Below are 13,361 nucleotides of genomic sequence, written 5' to 3'. Positions count from 1 at the left end.
ATCCCTGATTCTCCCAGGTTGTTCCCCCTTTCACACCTCTTTATGCTGCACTGCAGGTTCTGGAGCACTGTCTTTGTGTTTGTCCATTTCATGGTCAACTAAAATCTGTACATTCAAATCTGTACACAAACACTGCTTTCATTATGTATTTATTTCATATCAGTGATCATGATCAGCAAGAGTTTCATCAGGCTTGCAAAAGTATCGATATATTAAGTCAAATGTAGTATACAATTGTTGATATACTTCTTAGGTTATCATTTTTGCTAAGGGCAAGTTTTCATATGTTTGATTCTAAAGACAGATAACATATATAAGGGTTCAGGTGTGTTTTGCACACTCCAAATTCTGAAAAACAGAAGTATGGAAATTTTTACCCTTTCATTTGCCTGCAGCCTCCTCTTCTCAATCTCTTGCCTTCATGCATTTTTTATTAGTGCTGTAATCTAAATATAAAATGAGTTTACCATTCACCTAGGCTAATCAGATCTGACTACATATGAATGTTATTTGGGATTATGCCCTGTATGAGGACATTCACTGCCTCCCTGAGGACATAATTTTACTGCCGAGGTTTATGATCAGGAAGACTAATCAGACTTGTGATGCACACTTCAGGATTTCATTATTATGAGATTATATTTTTTCTCCAAGTGTTGAAATAAACTGGAAGTATAACTCACTGTTTTATATCCTGTGATGGATAATTTCATGTTTGCTTTTCCTCACTTTACTTTAGGGACCAGAACTGTGTTCTAAGCAAAGAAAGAAGACAAATTTTAAAATATTTTATGAAGTGAATCCAGCATTTTTAATTGTTTGTGTGACACCTAAGAGGCAAGAGCATAAGCCCACAAAACTTCCTGGTGGTAGCTTAGAAAAATCTTCAACAGCATGTGAAGTGTGAGAGTCTTTTGCCTGGGTACTTTCTCAGTTGACTTACATTGAGATATATTTGAAAAATCAAATTGTTTTCAAGATCCCTGAAGTCCAGAGATTTCATCCGTACAGCACTCAGATACAGTTTTTAAAAGAGCAAGCAGTTTGTATTTTCTTCTCATGTCCTGTGGACTCTGAAAACAGACATAGGAGTCACACAGTGTCAGGTCTTGTTTTACTTTCCTAGCAAACTTATTTTCCTTTGTTATCATTACTCCAAACATCAGTGTCCTCTTTCTCCATCTTGCCCAATGAAAAATGTACCTATTGCATAAGGTCATGTGATTAAAGGGGCTGAATTGAAAGTACACTTTCACATCCTAGGATTTTTTATAGCTTTTAAGCATAGAAAGATCCCAGGGCAGCCAAGTCTTGAAGTTCATGCTGAATTTTAATGAAACTTCTGTTATCAGTGCTTAGCAAAGTGCATAACTATGCACTGAAACCTCATATTGGACTGATTCCTAGCAGTGCCATGGTTTACACACTTGAAGTGCAGTCTGTTTACATGCTTTGCTGAATTTCATTTACTTATCTTTGGGGAGAATAAAATACTATTTCAGTATACCACCTGAAGCATCACTGGCAAAGAAAAATAAGATATTTAGCCCATGTGAGAAGGGCAGTATCTACTCAGGACAGAATGTACAGGAAGGCAGAAAGATTATTATTCATTTACTTGCATTAGCTTAGTGAGTAGGAGCCCTAACAATGGACCATGACTGTAGAACACAGAGCAGAAAGACAGTCTCTCCCCCGAAAACCTTACTCAAGAAGAATAACAAAAGTGATAGAGATGACAAAAGGCTAGAAAATATTTCAGATGGAGTAAGAAGTGAAACAAATCTCTATCTGCTGGGCAGTTATGTTTGCACCCCAGTAGTCTACCCACTGATATGTTTTCTGTAGACATCACTGAGAGCAACTTTTGAAGAGAAGTGTGAAAGATAACAAATTGAGCGGTTTTTCAGGTTTTACAGGCAGCTCTTCACAACTATATCAGGCAGCATCACTTGACAAACTCTAATTAGAAATATTAACAACGGCAAAAGTACTTTGCAGTGAAATTATGTAGGACGACCACCAGAGATGCTGGCTTCCTTTCCCGATTAACTGTTAAAATGTTGATAGTCAGCACTATACAAGACAAATAAATTCATTACAATCATAAGGGTAATCATCAGAGAGGAAGAAGTAATTTATAATATCCACTTACTGGATAGTTATTGGTTTTTTCCTTACTATTTCAGGAACTTCGCTAATGTTTTCAGCATTTGATCACTTTCATTTAAACTTCCTTTTTTTCTGTAGTCTCAAGTGAAAAATATTAATTGGTGCTTTACTGCTACTCAGGTAAGTATTCTAGTATTGCTTCTGTTTTCAGTATTTCTAAGTGTAAGTCAACATCAGGTTTCTTGTATGAAAATCTACAGAAGTTGCTTATAGAACTTGTACTCTTCACTATTCAAATAATTGAATGGAAAAAATGTGCTTGCTACTGGGCCTGTTAATACAGGTTGAATTCAGTGGAAGAAAGTAAACAGCTAAAATGGACTTGTTCAAGGTTTTAAATGAAACATTTACAGTTAAAAAAAAATAGCACTCTTTGTTAGTTCCAGGAACAATAACAAAAGTTTTCTTCATACACATGTTTTAATTACAAACTGGATTCTTACTTTAAAAAGAATATATTAAAACTGCAGATATCCCTCTTTTAATGATCTCCGTGTTTGTGTTATTAAACACAGCTTGACAGGCTTCTCTTTGATATATACGATTTACAAACACTGCACAACAGCTCCACACTCCTTGTTTTAAAATGTTTTATAATTTTATATCTCATACTTACACTACACATACTCAGCCACTAGAAGTAACTTTCACCAAAGGGCTTAATCCTCCCTGTATTTAGCACAAGTCACTCAAAGACAGAAGACCTCAATGCTTCCTTCACCCTCCTCCCTCACCTTTATGCATTTTAAGACATCAAATACACAAATGTTGCTCACTTGAAAAATGTTTTTGCATAAAATTAGTTGACAGAAATGATGCGCAATAGGTCTCCTCTTTCGACCCTCAGTTGGATCTGCAGTTTGTGGTGTCACGTCCAGCTGCTCTATTTGATACAGAGTGTGATTCATGTCCATCTGAACATGAAATCTGAAAATACCAGGGTTTACTCTGAAATGTTCAGTTGGAATTTGCTTCAATAAGAAAGATGAAGGAAAAAAATCAAGAATTTTAAGAGCTGGCACAAGAAGAACTGCATATGCAAAACTACAAGTATAATTGAAAGGCCAGAGTCAAGCTCTTTTGAGCAGCAAAGCACTTTAATCTGGTAGAGTCTTGAACACATAATGGCAACTGAATCAAAATGCTCATTCAATCCTAAGGATTGTGGTAGGGGAAATTATTTGGGGCCAAGATATCTTAGAGTGGGTGAGATTTTTTCACTATTAGTGCACATTATCCTCAGTAAGAACAGCAGGATTTAGCCTTATGCAAAGAATCTCTCACAATGTTTTCTTAGCAAAATGAGGTATTTTTGAAAGAACTAAAAAAAACTTATAAAAGGAGAGAGAGAGAAAGCTTTGTATGCTTAGACAGTTTTGGAGATAAAAATCCCCATCCCAACCTCAACTTTTAAAGCACATGAAAAGATGGAACACAGAGGCTGATGGAAAAGATTTACAAGCTCAAACAGGAAGGCGAACGAAGCAGTGCAAGAAAAGCGAGACAATTTCCACTCACTGATCACCATAGTCTAATTAGAGCAACAGCATTGTATCCAGTTCCCTCACCTAACAGCCACTGAGCCATAACGACATAAAAGAAATCATCAAGAAGGTAGGAAAGTAATGCACAGTGGAAAGTTCCATGAAGTGCTACTGCTGCAGATGGCTTACAGGGATGCTCAGAAATGAACACTTCACGTGTATTTTGCTATAAATGCATTCCTCAGGAGATTTATGTTAGAGTCAAGGATGTCTGTGTTGAATGGCTTTGACAATAATAAACTGCTTAGTAATTTTATATTTAACATGGAAAATTATTTTCAAAGTACTTTTTGGGCACTCAGAACTAAGAAGTACTCAAAGTGTACTCAAAAGTATATCTAGGTTTTGAATTGTCTGACTAATCTATAGCTCTCACAGTGAATAATGCCAGTAAAACTGTTATTCTGAAGTTAAGTCTTTGTTGTGACTGTTTCACATTTTAACTGCACAGGAAGATTGTGTTGTTTTTCCAGAAGCTCTTGCTTGGAATAAGAGATGAGTCCCTCTTTCATGCATTACATTTCTAGAGGCAAAGAGCCTAACCTATGTCATGTCTTAGGGCTCCAGTTTGGTGTTCAAAAGAATACCATATTTTATTTGTCTTACTTTGTCACTGTCACTCATGGCAATGGGAAGCAACATATTTAGGGAGAAATGTATAGATGCTGAGGCATGGACATGGACAATACAGTGGCATTTGGCTGACAGTAAGCTGGTTGGTTAGCTGTGCCTCCTTGTCCAGTGTGAAACATAAATCCTTCATTTTTTACTTCCATGTGACAGTCTTTTTTTCTCCAGATGCCCTTTTAATGGTTATTTCGCCTTTTTTGTGTAACCTGTGTTGTCCTTCGTTTGAGTTGATGCTGCCTAGAAAAAATGTTGGGTTTAGGCCCAGACCGTGTAGGTTGCTGTATATGGCATGAGTTAAAGGGAGCAACAGGACAGGCTGGGCCTTACTGTTTAACTTCTCTGTATCCTCTGGAGGAGTTGGGGCCATGGGCAGAGAAAATCACTTTGTTTCCTCTGCCAGCAAGGATACCTGTAGACTCTAAAAGGCTCTACCACATCTACCTGACTCAGCTCATTTCCACTGCCCTTTGGAGCAGCAAACAGCAAACTCCCTTTCTGGGGTTCTCTGGACAGTGTGGCAAAAGGTATTACAAACCAATGCTTTTCTTGTTATGCTGCTAATTACATTTTGGCTTCCTTTCGTATTCCATCTCATCTGTGTCCAGAGCCTTTCATATGTGACTATATTTTGGCCACTGGTTTAAGTGTGCCTGCCGATATAGAACTAGCCTACAGCTACAGTTTGTAAAGAAGTAGAGTTCAGATAGCAACAGCTTGATATATCTTCAAGTTGCAGTGCTGTACAGTAAAACAGCTTTTACAAAAGGTGTTAAGTATATAGGATTTAATTTTAAAGGCTAGATTTCTGTTTCTACATGGCTCATGTTTCTTGCTATTCTGGCCCTAACATCAGTTCATAGTAACTTACTAAATGTTTTCAATTCACATAGAATTAATTTAAAGTACTTATTTGTTAAGGACATACTAAATCATTTTGTTATTGAGGCTTACCATACATGGCACTAGGAATTTACTAATAAACCAGATCAAATTCTCTTACTCTTGGTGCTTTAAAATGGGGGTAACTGTATGAAGACTTACACATATCAATATTTTTTTTTAATTATGTGTGCATAAAATACATAAACACATAACCATGTATATATACACACAAGACATTTATAAATATATCTATTGTTAATTGGTACATAAAGATATCAACAATTTCTTATTTAATTGATAGATCTTAAAAAAAAACAAAAGCTCTGTAAACAGGGTTCCCCACTGCCACTGTTAGGGTCATTTTCTAACAAAGCCAATAAAAATCCTTGTATATCTAACATGGTGTTTTATTTATCACATCTACTTGCAGATAACCTTCCACTTATTACAGGACTAACATGTACAAGTAGGGTCAAACCACCTATGCAGGCTGATCTTTAGTGCTTGGTAAATGAAAGTGTTGTTTAATATGACCGAACACAAGGATAGACATGCCTAGGAAAGAAAGCAGTATTCAAATTCAGAGAAACAGGGATACTATCCTAAACCACAGCATCACTGGATAACTTCTCAAAATCATGATTATTGACTAACATCTGTTTTCAATATAGTATAAACAGAGAATACGGTCCTTGAATAGAGGGATGTGTAACAGTGTCGAGAGTGGTACTTTCTTTGTAATACAGTATTAATGAGGTCATTGCTGAAAGACACTGCTATCTGCACTTCTAAAGGGATCTTGATGGCAGGGACTCAGAAAGGATCTAAAAGAAAATCTAGTGGTCTGGGAACAATTATTTTGCAGAGAGAGAGGTGACAGAAGCTCTGTTCATTTAATTAATGAAGAAAGTGTCTGGATCATGTTCTACAAGTAACCATGTGGGGAAGAGATTTTTTATAACAAATTGATATTTAGCACAGCAGGAAAATGCATAATAAGACCCAAATGTCATATTTAAAGCAGTGAATGGAGTTTTCTAGCCATCTAGGATATTGATAGGCACAAATCAGGCCTTTCATGATCTCTATTTCCAATTTATGTGTTCTCAGCTCATAACAAGATTTTGTATTTTCTCTTTTGCACCTTTCTGCAACGCTTTGCAGTTCTTACTGCTGAATCTCATGTCTAGTTCCCCAGTCCTCAAAGTGATGCAGGTCTTTTCATCAGCTATATTAAGCTTTTTTCTCAGTTATCTAAATTTCTTAATACTGTACTACCAGGAAGTTTCAATCCCACTTCGTTTAAGACTATTGATATAAAGTTTTCTTCTAATACAGCTTCTTAAGGATCAGTCCTAACTACCTGCCCCTCAGTCTAATGGTTCTTTTTCCAACATTGCCCTAAATCATCTACCCTGGTAATCTTATACTGACAGTCTTAAATTCCACTTTCTCCAAGCAAGCAAGTAATTTTGATTTTGGCAGCATAATGACTACACTGTAGGACAGGCAGAATATTCCCCCTTCATTTCTTTCCTGTAGATGAAATCTTCCTATTGGAAAGAAAAGGGAAAGGGAAAGGGAAAGGGAAAGGGAAAGGGAAAGGGAAAGGGAAAGGGAAGGGAAAAGGGAAAAGGGAAGGGGAAAGGAAAAAGGGAAGGGGAAGGGGAAAGGGAAAGGGGAAGGGAAAGGGAAAGGGAAAAGGGAAAACCAATATTCCACTCCCATTTTATCTGATGCTTAAATGGTCTTTCTCTTCAAAACCTCTTTTAAAACTACATGTACTACTGAGCCAGACTCACAAGTCTGCAGTTGCCTACATCAATTTCCCTCCTTACACAAACACATGCAAAGCACTTGTCTTCAGACCAAGTACTATCACTAACTCAGTAGGCTTGATTTAAAATAAATGCTGTTAGACCTGCATTTTGGTGCAAAGTCTAAAGGAGGATGGCCTTTGTTGAGTCTGTTACCCTTTTGATAAAATCACCTCTAATTTTGTTTTTAATTCTGTTATAGTTCTTTCCATTTCATTCCCAATTATGCTTCATTTTTCTCTTTTAGCTGATATTAGTCAACTTGCTGAAAAGCAGAGCAATTTTTTCTTTAATTCTGTGTCAACAGCTATGGTTTCTTCAACCTCTTTGCCATTCAGCTTCAAGTTTTTGTCCCTAGGTATCTCTGTCTTGTGTTTTCAGTGCATCAACACAGTGATGAATCGCTCCAGAGTGATAATCATCTTAACCTATAGTTTCTCAGCTGCCTCTCCAGGCCATCTATGCTCATCTGGTGGTTAAATGCAAGGCAGCTGATTACTTTCAGTGAGGTTTGAGCTAATGTGTTTTTTCATGACTGAGGTATGTTTACAGATAATTTCTGTGCCTCAGCTGACAGGTCGTCACTTGTAAAGCTGTTGCTATTCATCAAAGGCGGGTACCTATATCAGTAACTTAGAAAACTCTGGCCTTTTGGAATCCTAAATCCACTTACAGGTCTGAATCTCTGCGTCCTTCTAAATGAATTCCAATTGCCCAGTCTAAGGTTATTTTCTATGATGTCTTACTTAAATATAGACTGTTCCAACTACTTATAAGCTCATGACCTTCCTAGTGCCTTTCAGTTGTGTCAGAAATTGCTGATGAATAAATGTATCTGCTATTACAGGATAGAGATTTAATTTTAGCTTCAGAATTCTCTTTCCTAAAATACTTTTGCAAAATAAAAGTATTATGATGACATATTCCCACCAATATTTATTTCTCTAGTATAAGCAATGAACCAGATTATTCAAGTAAGCTATTTTATTTTCTGCAAGAGTGGGAAAAAAATGTGATTCCTTGCATTTTTATTTAAAACTGTGGGAAATATGAAAAACAAAAACCAAAACCAAAACCAAACAAACCTCAGGCTGTTGGGGCATGGCTGACCTACATGCAGTTTTCTAAATGTTTTGTCCCCAGCAACATCCAGGAAATATCACATTACACTGAATAAAGAGGTACTTGCACTCCAGCAAATCCATACTCCAGCCTAGAAGCTGCTTCCTTTTAGCAACTGCTGTCTTTTGTCACCTTTGCATGCTTATGTGGCCTGTGAAACCCAAAACTAATAAGTTTTGGACTAAAATTCCTGTCTCTTAATGCCATCTCTTAGTGGGATCCCTTAATGTAACATCTCTCTGCCTTTCACATAAGTGAATTTGTTTCTGCCCAAAAGCTGGCCAAACTTTCTCCACTTTTTGAAGGTGAAACACATTTTTAGGCCCCAACTTTTAAGCATAACCCTGATACTGACTCTTGTTTTTGCTTTTTTTTTCAGAACTAAAAGGGCTTTCAAGAAAATTAACTATAAAATTTTATTACTTACCTCTCTGTTTTTGACTAAGATTCTCCCCAGGCATAAGGGTTTTTGTACTTTGACAGAACTAGCTACCTGAGTGAAACCACGGCCTTTTTGACGTCAAAGGCAAAACTCAGTTTCATGGCTGGATTTTACACTCTGGGATATATTTTCAAAGCATACGTTTCAACAGTATAAAATGTCCTGGGAGCCCCATGCCAACACCACCAGCACCACACGTAGTCAGATGTTCTTGCACTGGCATGAACAATCCTGGCACCTCCCTTCCTGTGGTTTTGCTTTTTCTGTATATAGGTATTTAGATTTAAATTTGGGGAGAAAATGGTATTTATATATCTATCTACATAACATCCACATCACCGCTGGTGCAATATATATAATACCATTGATAAATAACAATAAAATTATGTTTTATTTGGTTTCCACATTGCCTTTATGTTAAATTTAACCAATGCTGTCTTGAACTTACGTTTCTTAAATGTTTTTCTATTGAAAAGTCTTTAGCAGTGTGAGTGTCTATTATAGCAGAGTGGTATATTCTCAATACCAGTAGCCTTTTTGGCACTCTCACCAGAGTACTCATAATACATTTATTATACCATAGTGTGGTGAGTAGTACACATTTGAAATCTGGTTTTCTCCATTATGTTTCATATCACTTTAAAAATCTCTAGAAAATAGATAGGATATTTCTTATGGTAATTGTATTGTTTCTAGAATGTAATTTTTTCTTGAGAATAGATCAATACTTTACCCTGTCAGAAGGATTCCTTTTGATCAGAATCCACTCTTGGACTTGATCATCTTAAAGGTCTTCTCCAGCTTAAATGATTCTATGATTGACCCATACTTACCAAAAATTCTCATTGGCTTGGCTCACCAGGATGCTGGAGAGCACAAGCCTTCCCCAACACATTAAACATGCAGTAACACAAGGAATAATCAAAATACATAAAATGCAATTCAGAGAGGAAAAAATAGAGGTTTTAACACAAGGACCACATAAAAATAGCCCAGAGAATCAGGGATGATGGACCAATGCACTTTCTCCAGTCTTTTTTTTATACAACTGCTTAGGAAGAACTACACACATTTTATGAAAAAAAAAGTTTTTATTGTATGAAAAGTATTATATTTTCATAAATATAAGTTCAATCACAGATAACTACACTTCTTTAAGAAAATCAGCATTTGAAAATTATTCTAAAATAATTATTCTAAAATAACCTTCTTGGCTCTATCTTGGTAGAAGACCTGCATAAACTAGAATTGAATCACAGGTACAACAGCTGTTGGCACAGACAGAAGTGAAAGAACTACTTGGCTCTTCAGAAAACTTGCCCTTTGCAAGCAAATATAATCCTCACCATAGTTGAATAACAGAAAGATTTCTTTAGTATACAACCCATGGTTCTTATGTATAAAAATGTTTTATGTTATCACAGATCACCTTGCCTGAGCATGAATATGTGGAAAAGTTTAGATGAAAAATGTAAAAATTGAAAATCAAAATTATCCAGCCCTTTATAACAAACAAACAAACAAAAATGCGACTTAAACAGATGTCCTCCATCTGTAGGCTGCTCATACTTTCCCACTCATTGTAGTACTTCAATATATGGTCATACTGCATGATATACAGTTTCAAAATGCCAGAGAACTCTCATATACTACTACACTTGTTTTCATTGGGTGAACAACCTATGCCAGAGCTCCTTGATCAAACACCATGCAACAGTCACACAAAATTCTATTAAATAGAACAGGAAAAACTTGGCTATCAACACTTATACTTATTGTAAATATTATCTTCTTACTCAATTGACTTGTTTCCTCTCTGACTACTGGGTTTGTATCTACTGACTTTATTGACATAACAACCTTCACTTAATTTTATTTCTATAAGCCCCATAGAACCAATACTAAGAAGTGCTTATAACTCGTATTTGTGCAAAACTGCAGAGTTGTTTGCTAATTCTCATCAGACTTATTTTTTACAACCCTACTGAAGAAAACAGAATTATATGGAAATTATCAAGAGGCTAACTTACCCTCCACAAACTTTTATAACTGGTGAGAAAATATAATCAGGAAAGATTTCATTTTCGTTATTTGCTCTCGCAGGGTATTTGCATCATTGGCAGTTTACACAACAGATCTTTTTCTCTAGAAGCTGAGCTCTTTTATTTTTGGAATTGTTGAAACTCAGCAAACATGGAACACAGTGATATCAGTTTTACTCACTTTTCGGATTAAAAGTAAGCTTTAACTGTTCCTGAAAACCGCTTCTCAGTTCCATGGTTCACGAAGCACAAGCTGCCCCACCATGGGAGCTGCGCCTTCATGTACACCTGACCCACTCCAGTTTCCTGGACTATCTTCACAGCTCAAAGAGAATTACAGAAGATAAGTTCTGATACAGTTGAGTGGCTACAGGGTACTGAAAGCGACATTAAATAAATGAACTATTGTTAGCTATCAGTTTGACTTTCTGCCAGCCAGCTAAATGAATCACTTTGAAAAATTAAACAAAAAGAGGTTTAATTTGACATGACTGTTGTTTGACTTTCCGCTTCTTTGTTTTAGTAGGGACTCAATGCCGATGCCATGCCAGCCAGAGAATAAGCACTACATATCTGTCCATTGCCAGCCCATAACTAATGCATTAAACCCTTTTATTTTTCACTTCTATTGTTTGCTATAAGAAATGGGTGGTGCAGACCCGTAAGTCTACAATAAGGCCCCAGGATATTTTACAATTAAAACTTCTCTGTCCTTCTGAATGTTTAGCTGTTTTTCTTTGCTCTTTATGTAGTAAATAAGCCTGGAGGGATACTGAATACAGATAGCTAAACAATTTCAGTTCTTTTAGCAGTTTATACGTGCCCTTCAATCTCTTGGAAAAGGCAAAGGGCAGGGGAGGCAGGGTTGTTGCAATAAAATGTTTTACACAGTGAATTTGGCTTGGTTGTATAAAATGTTAATGTTGGAGTAAATCAGCAGTTTGGCAGGTAAAGTTAGCAAGAGGCCTGCTGCCTGGCCATTTACAATTTTGTGTTCTGTCTCTTCAGTAGTTTTTTTTTCCTCATTGCTACTTGAAATAAACACTCTGAGCCAAATTTTCCCCCCTGTTGCAGCATGGGACCACATAGTTATTAATTCAGTAACACTGGTGTAACCAAGGCAGAAGAATTTGTTCTTCACTTTTATAGTCCGTCTTTCATCTGAGGATATCAAAGAACAAGCCTGACCAAAATAAAGTTCCAAGAGCCAAGTGCTTGCGAACTTTGGGAAAGTACAGAGCCAGCCTTTGCAGCCAAATCCATTTCTGATCCATGTTTAAGGCACTTCTGCCTTCAGCTGGGAGGTGCAAATTAGTTAGAACACTCCCTACACAGAATGGGAACCTGAAGGGAACATTATTACAATAATATTATTGAGAATTATTAAAACCTGTGGTTTGTTTCAAAATCAATTTCTTCTTTAGAGACATAATTGTGGTTCTAGAGGGCATAAACCCAAAACAGTTCTGAATATTTTATTTTCTGCTTAGTAAAAACCCAATTGCATCAATAGCTTTGCCTGAAAGAAAAAAAAAAATCTAAGGGACTTCTAAACTTACCTCAGGTTGGCTGCAGAAAGAATTAAATGAAATATACTGTTACTATGATACACATTATTTCACAAGTTTTAATCACAACAACAGAAAACCATTTCAGTTTCTTAAGTCAATCAATATGTTCAGTCAATACGATATATTTCCTGCAGTATTTGAAAAGTGAGAAGTGAAAAATACAAAACTTTCATCACTACAGAAATGAGAAATAATTCGTTATTTAAAAAGAATCTGCAGGAGGGGTCATTTGTATTGCAGATAAGTGGCTTCCACTGCAAGAGGTTCTTTAAAGCATGTCCTTGCCTGCATATGGACCCTGGCCCTGACAGATACCTGGGCACACGTCTGGGCTTCTGTGGAGACACCACAGCCTGTTTCAACTTGTGGTGATGGAAATAACAGCAATAGCTCTTCTTCCATCCCTGCAGAGGAAGCAAGGGGAGGTCAGTGAAGCTTCATATCACTTTGCTCATGAGCACACATTAAACTCACAATTTTCCAAGCTACTAGTAATAGTATTTATTTAAAAAATATTAAAACGTAAAATAAAATTTTAAAAAGGTAATTATTAACATAGTCTAGGGAATGACTTGGTAGAAGTAAATCTTGAACTGAGTTTATTGAATTTAATTTTTATCATTGCTTTTTTAAAACTCTCAGGGTGGGGAGGGGGAGAGAGAATAATTAAACAGAAGACAGACAGCTAGGAAATTTAAATACCCCAGCCTTGGCCTGGGACATCACTCCCTCTCTACACAGAATTCAGCTGTGGGACAGATTTAGATGAGAGCAAAACAACGTTTCTAAAAGCTGTAAGTCTGCTTATGTTGTCCTAAAATATGACCAGAACGCTAATGGTACAGAGTCAGGCTCTGCTTCATGGACCTCCCACTGAGTCCATGCTTCATGCACTACACAAAAATTAAAGTTTTGCATGTTAGGCTAAAATTAACTCTTCCTTTTCTTCCTACAAAATGAAGAGGCACACTGTGTTATGCTGCTGGGAATACAATTGCCCCAGCTGTTGTGGACATCACTGGCCAGACTGTGAGGAGGAGCGCAACCATCAACAGCAGCTCCTCTGCCATCAGTGTTCCAAGTTGGGGGGTCCCAGTAAAAGGATTGCCAGTCGCAGGATTTCTATCTGCCCAGGTCAC

This window comes from Nesoenas mayeri (assembly GCF_963082525.1).
Source record: "Nesoenas mayeri genome assembly, chromosome: 1".
In the NCBI taxonomy this organism is placed as follows: Eukaryota; Metazoa; Chordata; class Aves; order Columbiformes; family Columbidae; genus Nesoenas; species Nesoenas mayeri.
This window is presented reverse-complemented; position numbering follows the sequence as displayed.